This window comes from Hippopotamus amphibius, chromosome 17 (genome assembly GCF_030028045.1).
Source record: "Hippopotamus amphibius kiboko isolate mHipAmp2 chromosome 17, mHipAmp2.hap2, whole genome shotgun sequence".
In the NCBI taxonomy this organism is placed as follows: domain Eukaryota; kingdom Metazoa; phylum Chordata; class Mammalia; order Artiodactyla; family Hippopotamidae; genus Hippopotamus; species Hippopotamus amphibius.
The window spans coordinates 55,603,834-55,623,551 of record NC_080202.1 but is presented as its reverse complement, the minus strand read 5'-3'; the positions used below and the strand labels follow the sequence as shown (position 1 = coordinate 55,623,551).

The following is a 19,718-nucleotide window of genomic DNA, read 5'->3' as shown; positions in this document are numbered from 1 at the left end:
GACTAAAGCTCCAGATCCTTATCCTAATGACATCTGCTTTTTCCAAATAAGGCCACGTCTACAGATTCCAGGTGAACATGAATTTTGGGGGGGCCACTCCGGTCCCCATGCATCCTGGATACACAGGGTGATTCTGTGTCCCAAGATCCCTTGCTGTCCCCACTCTGGCCGCTCGCCTTTGCCCCTGGGTCCCCTACCGCTGGTGAGGGGTGGGAAGCTCAGCCCCGTGAGCATTCCGGGAGCCTGCCCACCCCGCTTCCTGCCAGGAGCTGCCTTGTGTCCCCTGCTGGTGCTCACTACCTGTGGCGGGTGGGGGTGAGGCCTGGGGCAGGCCCTGGGGACAGAATGGACCTAGGGTGGAGGCGTATGGTACCTGGGTCAGCGTGCCTGATAAGGGTACCTTTTCCTGGTGCCTTGTAACTTTTTTTTCCCATTGGGCCCCAGATTGGTCTGTCCAAAACATTACTAAGGAATGGCATGTCAATCACATCGTTATGCATTAAAGAACCGCCTTAAATAATAATACAGCGTGAGATTGGGACTGTCCTTAGCCTCTTGTGAGAGGTCACTGCAGCCATTCTGTACTATAAGGACCTGGGGTGCCTGGGGTTCTGGACTGTTAAAAAAATTGTGGTAAAATGTACATAACGTAAAATGTACTTTTTAAAAAATTTTTCCAAATTTTAATTGGAGTAGAGTTGATTTACAATGTGTTAGTTTCAAGTGTGCAGCAAAGTGAATCAGTTATACATAGATGTATATCCACTCTTTTTTAGATTCTTTTCCTGTATAGGTCATTGCAGAGTCTTGAGTAGAGGTCCCTGTGCTATACAGTAGGTCCTTATTATCTACTTTATAGCTGTATCTACTTTATATATCTTATTATCTATATTATGTATGGTAGTGTGTATATGTCAATCCCAATCTCCCAATTTTTCCCTCCCCTCTTACCCCCTTACCCCCTCCCCGTAACCATAAGTTTGTTTTCTACGTGTGTAGATAAGTTTTGTAGATAAGTTCATTTGTACCCTTTTTTTAGATTCCACATACAAGTGATATCCTCTGATATAAAATGTACCTTTTAGGGACTTCCCTGGCGGTCCAGTGGTTAAGACGCCAGACACTTTCATGGCTGCGGTGCAGGTTCGATCCCTGGTTGGGGAACTAAGCTCCTGAGTGCCACACAGTATGGCTGAAAAAAAATGTAGCTTTTAAATAATTTTTAGGTGTACAGTTCAGTGGCATTAGGTGTGTTCACACAGTTGTGCAACCATCCGTCCACCTCCAGGACTTCTTCGTCTTCCCAGGTGACGCTCCATTAAACACTGCCTCCTCCTACCCCCTCTCCTCCCTGACGCTGGCAAACACCCTTCTGCTTTCTGTTTCTGTGAAATTGACTGTTCCAGGTTCCTCATGTACGTGGACTCATGCAACATTTGGCTTTTTGTGCCTGGCTTATTTCACTTAGCACAATGAGTTCAAGGTTCCTCCATGTCGTAGCAGGTAACAGAGTCCCCTCCCGTTTAAGGCAGAATAATAATCCATTATATGGGTAGACCAGATTTTGTTTATCCATTGATCTGTGGATAGATATTTGGGTTTTTTCCACCTTTTGGCCATTATGAAGAGTGCGGTCATAAACACGGGTGCATAGATATTTTCTCGAGTCCTTGCTCTCAGATCTTTTGGGTATACACCCAGAAGTAGAATTGCTGGATCATACGGTAATTCTATGTTTAATTTTTTGGGGGAACTGCCATACTGTTTTTCATGGCAGCTGTACCATTCTACATTCCCACCAACAGTGCACATGGGTTCCAATTTCTCCAAATCCTCCCCAACACGTTATTTTCTGTTTTTGTTTTGTTTTGTTTTAATATAGACAGCCATTCTAAACATCAAATTGTACACATTAAATATATGCAGTTTATTGTATGTCAATTGTATCTTAATAAAAGTCCTTAAAGGAAAAAAAAAATATATATATATATATATAAAACAGCCATTCTAATGAGTGTGAGGTGGTATCTCATTGCAGTTTTGATTTGCATTTCCCTAATGATTAGTGATGTTGAGCAGCTTTCCAGGTGCCTGTTGGCATCTTTGGAGAAATGTCTGTTCAACTCCTTTGTCAATTTTTTTTTTAATTTATGTATTTGTGTATGTATGTATTTATTTATTGGCTGCATTGAGTCTTGGTTGCTGTGCGCCGGCTTTGTCTTGTTGCGGTGAGTGGGGGCTACTCTTCATTGTGGTGTGTGGGCTTCTCATTGTGGTGGCTTCTCTTGCTGCAGAACACGGGCTCTAGATGGGTGGGCTTCAGTAGTTGTGGCACGTGGACTCTAAGAGCACAGGCTCAGTAGTTGTGGTGCACGGGCTTCATTGCTCTGAGACATGTGGAATTTTCCCAGACCAGGGATTGAACCCGTGTCCCCTGCATTGGCAGGCGGATTCTTAACCACTATGCCACCAACAAAGTCCCAATTTTTACTTTTTTTAATTGAATTTAATTTAATTTAATTTAATTATTTTATTTATTTTGGCCACACCAAGTGACATGCAGAACTTCCCTGACCAGGGATGGAACACGCACCCCCTGCAGTGGAAACAGAGAGTCCTAACTCCTGGACCTCCAGGAAACTCCCCCTTTGTCAAGTTTTAAATTGGGTTGTCTGGTTTTTTGTGATTGAGTTGTAGAATTTTTTTTTAACATATTCTGGATATTAATTCCTCATCAGACATGTGACTTGTAAATATTTTCTCCCATTCTGTGTGTTGCCTTTTCGTTCAGTTCATGGTCTAATTTGATGCACGAAAGTTTTTAATTTTAATGAAGCTCAATTCATCTATTTTTTCTTTTGGTGCCTTTGCTGTTGGTGTCGTATCTAACGTCATAAAGCTTTCCCCTATGTTTCTTTCTAAGAGGTTTATAGTTTTAGCTCTTGCATTTAGGCTTTGATCCATTTTGAGTTAATTTTTGTATATGGTGTGAGGTTAGGCTCTAAGTTCACATCCTGGGCTCTTGATTCCCTACTTTTTTTCCTCACACCACGGCTGGCTCTACTGGGTGGCTGGAAGTGGGAAAATCCGGGGTTGGGCCTGGCCTTGACCATCTCCTCTCATGTCGGCCAGGGAGCCTCAGCTCTGGCCCAGGACATGGTTGCATATGTGCTCTGCCCAGGGCAGCCCAAGCCTGGGGTCTCCTGGGCCCACTGTCAGATGTGCCTCCTGTTCTCAGTGGTTTTGCTGCCTGGCCTGCATGTGAGACTGGCTGGTTGTGTGTCAGTGTCTGTTGGTCTGTCCCTGTGCTCCATCTCAGGAAGCCTCCTCCAGCCCCACTTTGCTTCTCTGCTTCTGCGATCCCACCTCCACCTGCCTCTTGCTTGGAGCTGGTCTTCCCATTGTCTGCCTTCCCATCCGGGCACAAACCTCTGGAAGCAACCATCTAAACCGCTTTGCCCAAAGTCCCCTGGAGCACAGTCCTGCCTTCACCGCCCTCACGTGGATTCTGCTGCCCTTGGGCTGGGCATGGGCTGGGGGTGGGACCCAGCGGAGAAACTGGGGAGTTTTGCTCTTAACCAGGGGCCCATGTTTGGAGACCGTTTTGGGCCCAAGGCCTCGCTTCAACGCAGGACAGATAGCAATGCAAATTTCAGCTCCTGGAGACCCCTCTCTGCCTGTGGGCTTGGGACCTGCCTTAGACCTTCTGATTCACTCTCCCTCTTTTTCCCTTCCCTTCCCTTCCCTCCCCTCCCCTCCCCTTCCCTTCCCTTTTTCCTTTCCTTTCCTTTCCTCCTCTACTCTACCCTTCTCTTTTCTCTTCTCTTCTTTCTTTCTTCTCTTTTTTTTTAGCAAATGAGGAAACTCTGACTTGAGCAAAGCTGAATAAACAAAGCAACACACCCCTTGGAAATCAGCAAAGAGGCACCAGCTCTGAAACTGTGCTATGAAAATTGAAAATGCTTTTGGGCTGGACCTGTTTGCTGGTGCAGACGGGTGTGAAGAGCTGCCTGGCTCTGGTGGCAGGAACCTGCACACCTGCACCCATTCCTCTGCACGGGCCTGGTTCTCCCTCCTGCCAGCGAGTGTGAACAATCAGTGACCTCTGTCTGTGTCCTCTGGTTTGAGTTCATCTCAGGTCGTGACATCCCTTGGTGCCTGTTTGCAGGACCACTAGACACCGGTGGTCCCAATTATCTGGCAAATCTTTATTGAGGTCCTACTACATGCAGGCATCTCCTAGGTTCTTGGCCTACAGTGAGGAGCAAGGGAGAGCCAGTCCCTGCTCCTTTGGGGCTGGTAGTCAGATGTCAGGCAGCTAACCAATAAACACATCAATCGATGACATTAGATGAAAAAGCAAAGAACAGATGATGTGATGTGATGTGATTGTTACTAGGTGTGTGTGTGTATGTGTGTGTGTATTAATGGACAGCTTCCTTGAGGGGGTGACATTGATCTGAAACTTACATGGCCAGAAGGACCTGAACAGACCAAAATCCAGAAGAAGGACATTCAGGCAAAGGGAACAGCAAGTGCAAAGGCCCTGAGGTTGGAACATCCCAGAGGCCCAAGTGGCTGGATCGTGTTGTTAGAGGAGAGGGGCAAGTCTGAGACCAGCAAGATGGGCGGGGCCAGGTCATGCCAGGCCTCAGAGGCCCTGGTGAGGGTTTGTTTTTTTCCTCGGTGTGGTGGGTGCCATGTGGAGGAAGTGGCAGGACCTGAGTGCCCCATGGCTGCGGAGACTCGCCTGTGGCAGGGAGGGAGGAGAAGCAGGGGGGCCTGGAGGGGTGGCCATTGCTGTCACTCTACGCATCTGGAGAAGGAGGGCCTCTGATTGCTGGGTGGACCCTGGTGGTTGAAAGAGGCTGCTGGACACACTGATGTGGTGGCCAGCCCTGCCCAGCCCTGCCCCGCGGGCTGCTGTCTTTAGGAGGGAGTGCTTACGGCCTCTGAGCACAGAGGCTGTGGTTTGGTGCATGCTTGGCCGAGGGTGGGGCAGCCTGAGTCCTGGGAAGGCGACCAGAGGAGCAGGCAGCCTCAGGGGAAGTGTGACTCTGGGCCTCCTCGCTTTGTATCTCCTGGTCCTGAGTCTCTGGCAGGGATGCCACAGCCCCCGTGTGACACACACATGCTTGCCCGTGCCCCCATGTGGGGTGGTGGCCTAGTGTGCCCAGTGTGTCTGAGGACACCGTCCCATCCCACCGGCCCCTCTGAGCCTCAGGTTTCTCCCCAGCTCTGGACCCCTGCCTTGGGGGAGGCATGGAAATACAGAATGTTCTCCACCAGCCCTCAGAGCTGGGGTGAGTCAGAGCTTCCTCCCACGATGGAGCAGTAGCTGAGGTTCCAGGGGTTCTGGCCTGGTCCCTGGGGGAGGCGGGCAGGAGAGGCCTGTGGCCAGGCAGGCAGAATTGAGGGCTGAGGAGCCCGTGTGACCTTGGGCTGCGGCCCCTCCCCCTCCCTCTCTGTCCCAGCCCCCGGTTCCACTGGGACTCCCTTTGTGCCTCTTCCACTCACTGGCCTCTGCATCCCTTCTCTTCCCTCTGGGGCCGACCCTCTCCTCTGGCGCAGACGGGCGCTCCCCACTGCTCTCCCTTCCTCCTGCCTCTTCTCCTTCCGACCCTCCCCTGCTCCCCCGGGGTCCACTGTGTCCCCTCCGTGTCCCGTGCCACCCAGGGAAGCAGGTGCAGGGAACTTTGGGATGCCCCCCTCCCCCCCGCCGCCCTGTGTGTGTGTAGCATCTTCCCTCCTGCTCCGGGTGCTCCCTCAGGCCTGCGGCTCCCCTGCACAGAGCCTGGCTCCATCCCGCATCCAGAGCTGGTGTGGCAGGAAGGAGCCGCCCAGAGCTTGCTGGCTGTGGCCCCCCAGGGCTTGGGTGTCAGGGCGGAGGTGGATCCAGGGAGGTGTGACTGTGGCTCATGGGTCAGGAGACCGACGCCCCCTCCTGCTGGGGTGGCCTGAGCCGCTGCTTCTCCAGCTCCTGTTTCGGGGCATCTTAGAGCTGGCCCTTGGGCAGCCTGTCCCGGATCCTCCCTCTGTCCTTTCCTGGCACTGTTTCTGCTCACCTGGAGAGGGCCGCATGGGAGTTGGGGACAAAGGAGACTGAGGAGCCTCGCTGATAGGACACCCTGTCCCACAGAGGGGACGCTTTGGTCAAAGTCCCAAGAGCCCCGCTTGCCACTCCGAGAGCAAGATCCTCAACCACCCGCAGGGCATCTGGTGGGGGCGGCACAGGTGTGACTGTCGGGCACAGGGGCTCAGTGCACGGCCTGAGGCCTCCCTTTCCGTGGTTTTGCTCAGGTCCATGTCCCTCTCTGGCCCTGTTGCCCCCGATGTTCACACTGGGCGGCCCTCAGGCTGGACGTCCCCCCCACCCCCACCGTCTGCCCAGCCCAGCCCTGGCCGACTTGTCCCTCTACCGGGGCCCAGGTACCTTCTCCAGGTAGCGTATTTGGTCCAAGGATGCAGGGCACTCAGCCACGCCCACCCTGGGAGATGTCGGGATATTGTTATCTGATAATAACTAAAGAACTACAGCTTTAGAATGACTGTTTGCAACATTTTTCCAAGTTCAAGCGTCTTTAATTTTTTTTAATTAATTTTTTTGGCTGCATTGGGTCTTTGTTGCTGCGCGGGTTTTCTCTAGTTGTGGCAAGCAGGGGCTACTCTTCGTTGTGGTGCATGGGCTTCTTCTTGCGGTGGCTTCTCTTGTTGCAGAGCGTGGGCTCTAGGCATGTGGATTTCAGTAGTTGCAGCATGTGGGCTCAGTAGTTGTGGCTCGTGGGCTCTAGAGCGCCGGCTCAGTAGTTGTGGTGCACGGGCTTAGTTGCTCCATGACATGTGGGATCTTCCCGGACCAGGGATTGAATCTGTGTCCCCTACGTTGTCAGGCGGATTCTTAACCACTGTGCCACCAGGGCAGTCCCAAGGGTCTTTAAAGCATCCTAATCCTGATGTCGCCATGTCTGAAGGACAGGGAAGGGGCTGGGCGCTTGCTCACCACCTAGAGAGGGTGATCTTGGGCTGTGCCTCTGTGACGTATGCTGAGGGGGGAGCGTACCTCCAGGAATGCCCCGTAGCTCCCACCACCTCCCAGCTTGTAGAGAGCAGCTGGGAGGGGAAGGGGAGCATGCCTCCCTCTGAGGAGGTGTGGGCAGAGGGGCCTGGGTTCTGGAGACATGCATCCTCCATGCATTGCACCCCCAGATTCACTGAGCCTTGGGAGGGAGCCAGGAGACTGCGGTGAACCCAAAAAGGGGCAGGAATTCAGGTGCAGGAAGCCTTTCCTCCAGGAGGTGGCAGTGCAGGCCCTCAAGAGCCCAGCCCCTGCTGGATTTTCACTTTCACTGAATCTGTGGGAAGAGGCTGCCCGGGTAGTATTTCCATTCACTGTGGCTGCTGCAGGGAGGGAAGTGGCAGGTGGGGAGCAGGGAAAGTAGGGGAAGTAGGTGAGGATGGCACCTCCCCTGGCACTGGGGCTGGAGCGCTGCAGACCTCACCCGAGGTGGTCCTAAGCCAGGCGAAGCAAGTGAGGTTTGAGAGCTCAGGGCTTCGGGGAGAGGTCTCCTGCCACCTCTTCTTTCTTCCCTATTTTTGGTTGATATATCTCAGTCTCTTTTAAAATTTTCCAACTTTTGGGACTTCCCGGGCGGTCCAGTGGTTAAGACTCCGTGCTCCCAATGCAGGGGGCATGGGTTCGATCCCTGGTCGGGGAACTAAGATCCCGCATGCTACACGTTGCGGCCATAAAAAGAAAAATTTGTTTTCCAACTTTTTACTATGAAAAATTTCAGACACACAGGAAAGATGAAAGTATTACAGCGTGAACACCCCCACGCCCACCACCTGGATTCTGCAGCCCACGTTATGCTCCCTCCTTCACCACACACCCGTCCCTCCATCCACCAACAATCCCTGTGGATTTTTGGATGCATTTCAATATCAGTTGCTGGTGTCAGTCCACGTTACCCCGTAGACACTTCCGTTTGCCTCTCACTAACCAGAGCCCAGTATCTGTTTATGGTTCTTTTTCTTTCTTTGAGGTAAAATTTATGTACCATGAAATGCACAGAGGGTACCGTTCTCTGTATCCCAACTCCTGTGAGAATATAGAACATCACCATCACCCCCGCATGCCCTTCACCAGCTAATTTCTGCCTCCACCTGCCTAGGGGCAACCAAATTTCAGATTTTTTTCCACTATAGATTAATTTTGCCGGTTTGAATATGTATATATTTTCAGATGCACCCATGTTGCTGCAGGTAGCAGTAGTCATTCCGTGATTGCTGTGTAGTGCTCATGGTATGCACGTTCTCTGGGGTTTTTTTAGCCATTCTCTTCATGGGCCCCTGGCTCATTTTGGGGGTCTCATGAATAAAGATTCTTGTATGAGTTTTTTGTGGACGTATGCTTCCACGTCTCTTGTCTAAATACCAAGGAGTGGAATTGTTCGGCCAGAGGGTAGGTGTATGTTTAGATTTATAAGAAACTGCCAGATCTTTTCTCCAAGTGGCTGTACCAACTTACACGCCCACCAGCAATGTCTGAGCATTCCGGATGCTCCACACCCTCGCCAACGTTCGGTGCTGTCTCTTTCACAATGTAGTCGGTGGGTGTGTGGCGGTATCTCGTTCTGGCTTCAATTTGCATTAGTCTGATGACTCATGCTGTTGAACACATTTTCATGTGCTTATTGGCTTTTCGTATATTTTCCTCTGTGAAATGTCTTTTCGAATCTGTTGCCCGTTTTAAAACTGGGTTTGTTTGACTTGTTCTTATTCTTTCTGGATACTGGCACTTTGATAGCTACATGAATTGCAAATATTTTTTTCCCAGTCTGTGGCTTGCCTACTCCTTTTTTTTTTTTTAATGATATAGCTTTCGGTGAGCAAAAGTTTGTAATTTTAGTTTTGATGAAGTTTAACAAAGCTCTTTCTTTGTGATTACCGCTTTCTGTGTTTGTAAGAAAGCTTTGCCTACCCCCAAGTGGTGAAGGTATTTTCAGTTTTCTTCCGGAAGTTTTATAGTTAGAACTTTTATGTTGTGTTTAGAAACCATCTTGAATTAATTTTTCTGTATGGTATGACGTAGGGGGTTAAGGTCCCTTTTGTTTTTTGTTTTTTCTGTATGAACATCCAGTTGCTCTAGAACCGTTTGTTGAAAAGACATTCTTACATTGTTAAATTACCTTGGCACCTCTGTTGAAAATCAATTAATTTTGTATATGTGGCTCTATTTCAGGACTCTTTGTTTTATTGGTATTTTCTCTCTCTCTTTTTTTTTTTTTGCCAGTATCACACTATCTTGATTAATGTCGCTTAAAAATAAGCCTTGAAATAGGATCTCCCAATATATCTAAAACATTGGCTTGAGGTATTCTTGGTCCTTTGACTTTCCTTATAAATTTTAGAACTAGAGTGTCAACTTCTACAGAAATATTATGTGAATTTTCATTCAGATTGTATTGAATCTATAGGTCAATGTAGGGAGAATTGACATTTTAATAACATCGAGTCTTGTAACCTTATAAACATGATATGTATCCATTTTTAAATGTCTCTTTGCATTTCTCTAACTCTACAGAATTATGTTCTGAGGTTTCAGTGAAAAGATCTTCACGTCAAAAGTTAGATTTATTCTAACTTTTATTTTTTTGGTGCTATTGTGAATTGAATATATATTTTACATTTCATTTTCAATTGTTTGCTGCTAGTATATAAAATTATATAAAAATACAGTGGATTTTTGTATATAAATCTTATGTCCTGTGACTTTGTCAAAGTCATTAATTATTCTAGTACTTGTTTTGTAGATGTTTTATGATTTTCTAAGTAAGCAACCATGTTATTTTTTTTCTTTAAGAACTTTTATTGAGATACAATTGATATACAATAAACTGCATATGTTTAAAGTGTACAACTTGATTTTTTTTTTCTTATTAGTAATGTATATATGGCAATCCCAATCTCTCAATTCATCCCCCCCCAACCCTCCCCACTTTCCCCATTTGGTGTCCATATGTTTGTTCTCTACATCTCTGTCTCTATTTCTGCCTTGCAAACCGGTTGATTTATACCATTTTTCTATATTCTGCATGTATGTGTTAATATACGATATTGTTTTTCTCTTTCTGACTTACTTCACTCTGTATGACAGTCTCTGGGTCCTTCCATGTCTCTACAAATGTCCCAATTTTGTTCCTTTTTATGGCTGAGTAATATTCCATTATATATATATGTGCTACATCTTCTTTATCCATTCATCTGTTGATGGGTATTTAGGTTGCTTCCATGTCCTGGCTATTGTAAATAATGCTGCAATGAACATTGGAGTGCATGTGTCTTTTTGGATTATGGTGTTCTCTGGGTATATGCCCAGCAGTGGGATTGCTGGGTCATATGGTAACTCTATTTTTAGTTTTGCAAGGAACCTCCATACTGTTCTTCATAGTGGCTGTATCAATTTACATTCCTACCAACAGTGCAAGAGCGTTCCCTTTTCTCCACACCCTCTCCAGCATTTACTGTTTGTAGATTTTCTGATGATGCCCATTCTAACCGGTGTGGTGTGATACCTCATTGTAGTTGTGATTTGCATTTCTCTAATAATTAGTGAGGTTGAGCAGCTTTTCATGTGCCTTTTGGCCATCTGTATATCTTCTTTGGAGAAATGCCTATTTAGGTCTTCTGCCCATTTTTTGGTTGGGTTGTTTGTTTTTTTGATATTGAGCTGGATGAACTGTTTATGTATTTTGGAGATAAATCTTTTGTCTGTTGATTTGTTTGCAAATATTTTTTCCCATTCTGAGGGTTGTCTTTTTGTCTTGCTTATAGTTTCCTTTGCTGTGCAGAAGCTTTGAAGTTTCATTAGGTCCCACTTATTTATTTTTGTTTTTATTTCCATTACTCTAGGAGGTGGGTCCCAAAAGATCTTGCTGTGATTTATGTCAAAGAGTGTTCTTCCCATGTTTTCTTCTAGGAGTTTTAAGCAACCATGTTATTTGAAAATAGGCAGTTTTACTTCTTTCTTTCTGATCTTGATGACTTTATTTTTCATGCCTTATTGCAATAGCTGAAACTGCCAGTACAATGTTGAACAGAAGTGGTGCATGGACATCCCTGCCTTGTGCCAGAACGTATCATGTTAAATATAGGTTTTCCATATATGCCTTTTGTCAGACTAAGGAGATTCCTTTCTATCCCTAATTTTCCAGTTTTTAATAAGAATGGGTGTTGACTTTAATAACTACTTTTTCTGTATCTATTGAAATGATCACTTTTCTCCTTTATCCTATCAGTAAGTTGAATTACAATGATTGACTTTTTTTTTTTTGGCCATGCCACACAGCATGAGGGATCCTAGTTCCCTGATTAGCGATCCAACCTGCGCCCCCTGCAGTGGAAGCTCAGGATCTTAACCACTGGACCCCCAGGGAAGTCCCACAATGATTGACTTTTGAATATTAAACCAACCTTGCCTTCCTGGAATAAGTTCCGGAAGCTCAATTTATCTATTGAACTTCCTTTCCAAATCCTATTGCTAGATTTGATTTGCCTAGTTTTTTGTTAAGGATTTTTTTTGGGGGTGTAGATTCATGAGGGATATTGGTGTGGTATTTTCTGTTAGTTTGTTTTGGTAATGTCTTGGTCAGGGTCATTTTAGCCTCAAAGTGTTCCTCTCTATTCTCTATATGTAAAAGTTTGCATAAGATTGGTGTTATTTCCTTCCTCAAATGTTTGATAGAGGTCACCAAGGAAGCCATCTTTCCCTAGAGTTTTCTTCTTGGAAAACTTTTTTTTTTAATTACAAAATTAATTTTTTAAATGTGTATTAGGGAATTCCCTGATGGTCCAGTGGTTAGGACTCGGCACTTTCACTGCCAAGGGCCCAGGTCCAATTCCTGGTTGGGGAACCAAGACTCCGCAAGCTGCACAGCAAGGCCAAAAAAAAAAGTATTAAATATATTAAATAAATAATTAAATATGTTAAATATAATTTAAATATAAATTTATTTAATATATAGAGAGAGCTGTTCAAGGTTTTCATTCTTGTATCAATTTTGGTAAGTTGTATTTTGAAGGAATTTTTCTGTTTCATGTAAGTTGTTGAATTTATTCATATAAAGTTGTTCATAATATTCCTTTATTATCATTTTAATATCTACAGGATCTTAGGGATAACCCTTCATTCCTAATATTGGTAATTTATGTTCTCCATTTCTTTTTCTCTTATCAGTCTAGCAATGAGTTTATTGATCTGTAGATCTTTTTAAAGAACCAACTTTTGGCTGTATTTTGCCTCTGTTTTCCATTTCTTGATTTCTGCCTTATCTTCATTACTTCCTTCCTTCTACTTACTTGATGTATCAGTTGGGGCCCAGGCAGGAAACAGAAACCACACCAGTAATTTGAATAGCAAAGTATAAAGAATTATTAACGGGTAAAAGGTGTTTAACTACTGCGAGGCTGAAAGAGGACTCTGAGGAACAGAGAAAAAGCAAAGATGAGAAATAACTACTTTAGAAGAAAACGCAGGGGAGAGCTTTGGGATGTTGCATTTGGCACCGATTTCTTATGCGTGACACTGAAAAGCACAGGCAACAAAACAAAAAAAATAGATCAATTGAGCTTCATCAAAATGAAGAACTTCTGTGACTCGAAGATGGGTATAAACAGAATGTAAAGGCAGCCCACAGGATGGGAGAGAATATTTACAAATCATATATCTGGTAGGAATTCATATCCGGAATATATTAAAAACTTCTACCACTCAATCACAAGCAAACCAAACAACCCAATTAAAAAATTGGCAAAGAGCCTCCACAGACATTTCTCCAAAGAAGACATACAGATGCCAACAGGCACACGGGCCGATGCTCAACGTCACTAATCATTAGGGAAATGCAAATCCAAACGGCGATGAGATACCACCTCACACTCATTAGAATGGCTGTTATAAAAAACAAAACAAAACAAAACAAAACAAAACAAAACAGAACAGAACATAACAGAAAATAACACATGTTGAGGAGGATGTGGAGAAATTGGAACCCTTGGGCGCTGCTGGTGGGAATGTCAAATGGTGCAGCCTCTGTGGAAAACAGTTTGGCGGTTCCTCAGAAAATGAAACGTCGAATTACCATGATCCAGCGATTCCCCTTCTAGGCACACACCCAAAAGAAGGGAGAGCAGGACCCAGAGCAGACGTGTGACCGTGGTTCCCAGGGGCTGGGGGAGCGGGAAGGGAGGTTAGTGCTTAATGGGGACAGAGCTTCAGATGGGAAGATGACAAAGTTCTGGAGATGGGTGACGGTGATGGTGGCACAACAATGGGAATGTATTAATGCCACTGAAACGTACACCTGACAATTAAAATGGTACCTTTTATGTTATGGGTATTTTACCGCACGCACTGAAGAAGCAGCTGCTCCCTCTGGGGTGGAGGGAAGGTGCGTGAGAAGAAATGAGGAACTGAGGCACCACCCCTGCCTTGCTTCACCTTGGGCTCAGGCCTTGCTGGAGAGTCTGTGGCTGCCACAGGCACCCGCAGCTACTGGTGGCAAAAACATTCTTGCGAGAGGGTGTGGATGGAGTTGGTCTGTAGCAGCAGCTTATTGGGTGGCCGAGAAACTCCTGGAGGGTGTGGACAGGTTGGAGCTGGTGCACAGGAAGTGCCCCCCAGGTGTGCCGTGTTGGCTGGGGCTGGGTTTGGGGTGGGGATGGGGCGCTGAGGGGCTGAAGCTGGTCCACGGGAAGGGGCCTGCTGGCTGCTAACTCAGGGGCAGCTGCGCCGGAGGAGGAACAAGGCCCTGGGAACCAGGAAGAGGAGCCCCGTCCTCTGCTCTGCAGAAGGAGGCCTCCGTCTCTGCTTCCCCCCAGCTCGGTGTGCTTGCGTGTGCGTGTGTGTGCAGAGGAAATGGTTCACACCCAAGTGCAAAGGTGGGGGTTGGAGCAAGCGGCCCAGGGATTAAAGGGGCCTGGAGGAGGAAATGGGGTGGGGGTAGGAACGGGAGATGCAGTGGAAACTGGGAGAAACGCCTTCCACACCTAGAAGGACTGGTGGAGGTTGCTAGGATGCTCAAGACAGATCTTCAAGTTTCTGACATCTGGTCTTGTTTCCCAAGCCCAGAGATCCTTCGAGGTGAAAGGAAAGGAAGGCTTTCCCCTTGGCGGGGCGGTGGGGGCGGGGCGGTGTGCAAGTGCGTATGTGCTCAGGTCTCATTTTCCAGTTTTCTATCTTCCTGACACCAGAACGAATTTCTGTGAGCCTCTCCACCCTTCCCCAGGCCGCACATGGAGGGACACACACACACACACACACACACACACACACACACACACACACACACACACACACACACACACACACACGGGGAGAACTCCCGTGGGTTGTACCTAGGCCCAACAGGAAACTGGACTCTGGGAAACTTCAGCCCCACCTTTGGCACAAAATCATGTTTTTTGTTGCTGTTCATTCAAAGGAACAGAAAGCGGGAGTGGGTGGGGACAGTGTACATTCGGAAGAGCGGATTTTGCCAGACGTGTCCGGTGCAGTTGAGGGCCTGTCCTGGCGTTGTGTGTCCCAGCTCGGGAGGGCTCTGGAGACCCACCTGTGCCCCAGGTCGGGAAGGGTAGCGCTCCGGGTCGGCCCTCGTCCTGGGGTCCTGGGCCAAGATCTCCCAGCCCAGAGCCCCCCAAGTTGGCTGATGAAGTCACCTGGGAAACCTGCTAACATTGCAGGTTCCAGGCCTGCCCTGGGACCCTGGGATCCGATGGGGTGTGGAGAGGGCACTGGGCTGCCCAGAGCGAGCTGGAGTGGGGGCACCAGGACGGCAGGAGACCCCTGACAGCAGGTGCTCGGTGAGCGGCGGGGCTGCCCTTGCTGGGGATGTGGGAAAATCCCTGGATACTTGCTGACCGGAGCTTGGGGTGAACGGCTGCTTGATCTTGCCAATGAGACAAGATGACGGATGCAGACTTTGGCTGTAGCCGGTGGGGGGGGCACATGGTGTCAACTGGGCCACCCTTGCTCAGGCCCTGGATCGGTACTGTGGCTGCCATAACAAATGACCATAACCCAGGAACTCAAAAAACAGAAATCAGGAGTGATCCCTCTGGAGGCTCAGGGAGAATCCTTTCCACGCCTCCTCCTCGTTCCCGGTGGCTGCCGCATCACGGCAGTCTCCACCTCTGTCACCATGTGGCCTTCTCCCCTTGTGTCTCTGGGTCCACATCACCAACTCTTGGGTGGGTGAGTCCAGGTACTGGATTTAGGGCCCCGCCCTGACTTGGGGTGCCCTTATCTTGATCACATCTGCAGTGGCCTGATTTCCAAATAAGGTCATGTTGACAGGTTTCAGGCAATAGGGTTTCAATATATCTTTTGGGGGGCACAGTTCAACCTACAGCAGGTCCTGGCTACAGAGGGGCCTCTCCAAGGCTCAGTCTGGAAGGAAGATGTGGACGGACAGGTGAGGGCCCCTGGAGAGAGGGCTTGAGATGGTCCAGAGAAGGGGACTGGAAGGGGGCTGGTGGTTGCCTGGACAGGAGATGCAGAAAGGAGAGCTCTGCTCGTTGTCTCCAGGTAGTCTGAGAGGTGTCACGTGGAAGGAGAGGGCTTATTTTGAGTTCCTCCAAAATACAAAACCAGAGCCAGATACTTGGAAGGTAACAGAAAATGGAGGTAACAGAAAGTGACTCATTACCTAAAGAGGGGTTTTTCTTGCATGTTTCACTTTCTGACAGTGGAGTAAGCTCTTTTGCAAAGTAGTGAGTTCCCCGTGCCTAGAAGTATTCAAGCAGGGACTGCGTGGAGATTGTTCAGGATTGCTGTAGAGGGGACCTCAGGTTCTTGCCAATGCCAGGCGTCTGTTATTTTATGAGAACTCGAATTTCAAAGTGTAATATTACTGGAAATATGTCTGGGACAAGAGCCCTCCGCCATCAGGCTCCACGCACTCTGGTTTGTCTTGAGGGCAGGGGATCAGGCTGGGCTTGATCCTACCACCCTTGCTCTCCCGCTGTTTCTCTGTGGCTGCCTGTACTGACCAAAAGCTCGCTTCCCCTGGTTCCTGTGGGAATGGAGCCTCAGCCCCGTGGCCCACGCGCCTGGCCCCGAAATCATAATTCAGAGCTATATCAGATGGGTTCTGTCTGGGTAAGCAGGTGCAGAGAGTCACGCGTACGTATGAACACATGCCTGTGCCTTGCACGTGTCTGTGCACGCACATGCACACATGCCCTTGGAGGCTCAAGGCAGCTCTAATCAGAGCGATAGATTCCCCTAGGCAGGGCCCCTCCCGCCCAACAGTCCCTAGAACAGGGCTCAGCATCCCAGGCTCCTCCTGGTTCTGATGGGAGGATTCAAGAATACCAGCTCTTGATGTTCACGATATACCAAGCTCTGTTTTAAGCACATAATAACACGTCTTTTTTTTTTTTTTCTTTTTCTTTTCCATCTGCGCCTCGCGGCATGCGGGATCTTAGTTCCCTGACCAGGGATTGAACCTGTGCCTCCTGCATTGGAAGCACGGAGTCTTAACCATTGGACCGCCAGGGAAGTCCCACGTATCTTATTTTTACAAATTTAGCAAGAGCAGTGCTTTTGTGCCAGGCCCTGTTTTCTAAGCATGTTATAAATATTAATACATTTTCATTTCATGACAACTCTTGGAAGTAGGTAGTGTTAGCCCCATTTTATAGATGAGGAAACAGAGACCTAGAGGGGTACGAGGACTTACCCAGGTTCTCTCTCTCTCTTACCCCCCCCCCCCCCCCCAATTTGTGCACATTCGTATACACTCACACACTCACTCAGTGGTAGCTATTTCTCCTCTGATGTGAGGCAGGTCTCCCGCCGGCCAGGGCCCCGGTCAGGGTCTGGGTCTCCCCTTGGACGTGTCCTGCATTGGGTACTGAGGGACACTCTGTCAGGCTGGTCCCTCCGGTCTGGCCCAGCTCCCAGGAACTGGATTTCCCCAAACGCCCCTGCCCAGCCCAGAGCCCCCTCTGCAGCTGGAGGGAGAGCTGAATGACTGCCTGCTCCCTGGAGGCCACTCTTCAGGTTCAGACCCGCTCCCGCAAGCCCCTTCTGCAGCATGGAGCCAGCTGCCCGGCCAGCGGGCTTGCTCATCCGTACAGGCAGCTGTCAGGGAAGGAAATGGCACTTGAGGCGATAATTTCTCCTCTCGGGGAAGCTTTGGGAGAAGCAGCTGAGGGGCCTCCTGCTGCGATTTCCCTGAGCCTTGGGGACGGCCATGAGTAGATCACCACTGGACTATTCCCCACAGGGCGCAGAGCGCAGCACCAGCCCTGGAGCCTGCTGTCACACCCTTGTCAGCAAGGAATCCACCTAGTCCCGTGACCCAGGCCAGCACTGGGTGCCTGCAGACGTCATCTCGCCGACACCGGGTGAGGTGGGCACGGGGACTGTTTTACGAGGAAACAGAGGCTCAGAGACATTGAGTAACTGGACTCCACCAGCTAATGGTTTAGCTGAGCCAGGAGTGCTCTTTAGGTCTATGTGCCACCAAAAGCCCAGTTCATTCTATTACAATTAGGCCCAGGAAAGAATTGAGATGTTTCTCCTGAACTGGGTCTCCCGGACGCTCTGGGCTGCTGGGTTCTTCATAGTTGCTCAGTAAAAGTGCTGAACGAATGGGTCTGTGCTCCCTCGTTGACCCATGTGACTGAGAGCTGATGGCTTTGGCCCAAATGCCTGTCTCCATCTTCTGGTTCGGCGTCTCCCTTTGGGGTGTGTGACCTTGAAAACAGTGACCTTCTCCCTTTCGCCTTGAACAGCATCTCTGAGTGGCGTCAGGAGAGCAGCTGGGGATTACCAGCGCCCAGATTACATGCTGGCGGGCTCTGCACCAGGTTCTTGGGCACGGATGTGGGGGTGATTGTCAGGCACACGTGTGTGAAGAACTTGTGCAAATGCGCCCCCTCCCCCTGACCTCCCCCAGCCCCGAGGGTGGTGCCAGGATTCTGCTCTGGAACACAGGCCAGTGCCGGGGCGGGGTCTTGCCTTGTGTCCCGGCTGCTGTGCCCGTTCATTTGTGTCACACAGCTGTGTGCAGAGAGCCTGAACATGGCTTGTGGGCCACATGCCCATCCGTTGCTCCTTCTGTCTGGTGGTGGAGACCCGCATCCCATGCATAGTGGCTGCCGTGTCTGAAAGGCCTTCACAGTGAAGGACGTGATGGGATCTGTGCAAAATCCGTGGAGCCTTTAGAAGCACCTCGGGCTGCTTCCTCCCGTGTTGAGGTGCTGAGTTCCCATCCTCAGAAGAAAACCGGCATCTGAATCTTTCAACAACATAAGGTGGGGTCCTCGCTGCTGGGAGGGCCTTCCCAAACCTAGAGGAGCCGCCATGAATAAGGACTGCCATCCCGGGGCACCGAGCCTAGGGTGTCCGCTGAGGATCGCCTGGGGGAAGCTGTGCTGCCTCTCGGCCTGGTTATCCCTCTGCTGCACAAACTTTGTGAGCGCCTGCCCCCCGTGCCCTCCCCCCCACCAGTTCTCCCAAGCATCTCAGGGACCTGGCACCTGGCCTGGCCTCCAGTCTGCTCTCCCTGGCCTTTAGAACCTCCTGCAGCGGCTCAAAGCCATGGCCCCTGCTGCCCTGGAGCCTTTTAGGTCCACGCAGATGGATGTGGGGGTCGGACAGGTGGAGCCCATGTCCCAGCAGCTCCACTGGTACCTGGTGGCCTCAGCAGGCCCCCGTCCTCCCTGCACTTCTGCTCCTGTGCAGAAACAGGGTCCTGGAGAGCCTACCTCGTGGGGGTTCGTGCGGATTAAAGGAGGTAATAATATAATTAGAAGAGGTAATGTGTGTAGAAGAGAGCCGGCTTTCAGGAAGGCTCCTCCTCCTGTTTTTCCTCTTGTTCTTATTCCTCCTCCATCTTTTTCTCCCCCTCCAGTCTCGCTTTCAAAATTTGTCACCGATTACCTAGCCCTTATACTCATCCAGGACAACTTCTTACACAGCAAGAGCACTGCAGGAGGAGTAGGGACCCTGGGTTCTAATCCTGGCTCTGTCAGTAACAGCTATGTGACCCTCAGTAAACCATCTGCCTCTCTGGTTTTCACACCGGTAAAACAAAGAGGTTAAACTGTATGCTATAGATAATAAGAGCTGCATTTACCAAGCTCTTGTTTTATGCCAGACACTCTCCACTTATGATCACTGATCTTTTCCATCTAGGTATTGTTGTTCTTAGCATGGTCACTGGGAGCTGGGAGAGGTCAAGAAACTTGCCCTCGATCTCACGGCCTGGTGAATGGCCGCCCTGGGTCTGCACCCTTCTTTTTTTTTTTTTTTTTTTTAATATTTATTTATTTGGTCGCACCAAATTTATTTATTTGGTCTTAGTTGCAGCTCCAGGGCTCCTTAGTTGCGGCTCGCTGGCTCCTTAATTGTGGCATGTGAACTCTTAGTTGCGGCATGCATGCGGGATCTCGTTCCCTGACCAGGGATCGAACCTGGGCCACCTGCATTGGGATTGTGGAGTCTTATCCACTGCACCACCAGGGAAGTCCCTGCACCCACCTTCTGCCCGGAGCCCAGGCTCAGCACCTTCTGATATTCTGGACACGTGCTTTGCTCCTGACGTGGCCGGTTCCTTTGTTCCTTTGCTGCTTTGTTCTGTGCAGCACGAATCTGACTGTGTTGGTGACTTTCAAGATCTACCCCAGCACGTAACTCCCCGGAGCAGCGC

At 49.1% G+C, this 19,718-nt stretch overlaps 1 protein-coding gene and 1 non-coding gene across 5 annotated transcripts in view; both read left to right on the top strand.

Moving 5' to 3' along the window:
- Window positions 1-19,718, top strand: part of SEPTIN9 (septin 9) — a 165,795-nt gene that overhangs the window by 29,692 nt on the left and 116,385 nt on the right. The gene's annotated exons all lie outside the window — the stretch shown is intronic.
- Window positions 11,840-11,912, top strand: TRNAE-UUC (transfer RNA glutamic acid (anticodon UUC)). The gene has a single exon. It is a non-coding gene; the product is annotated as a tRNA-Glu (tRNA).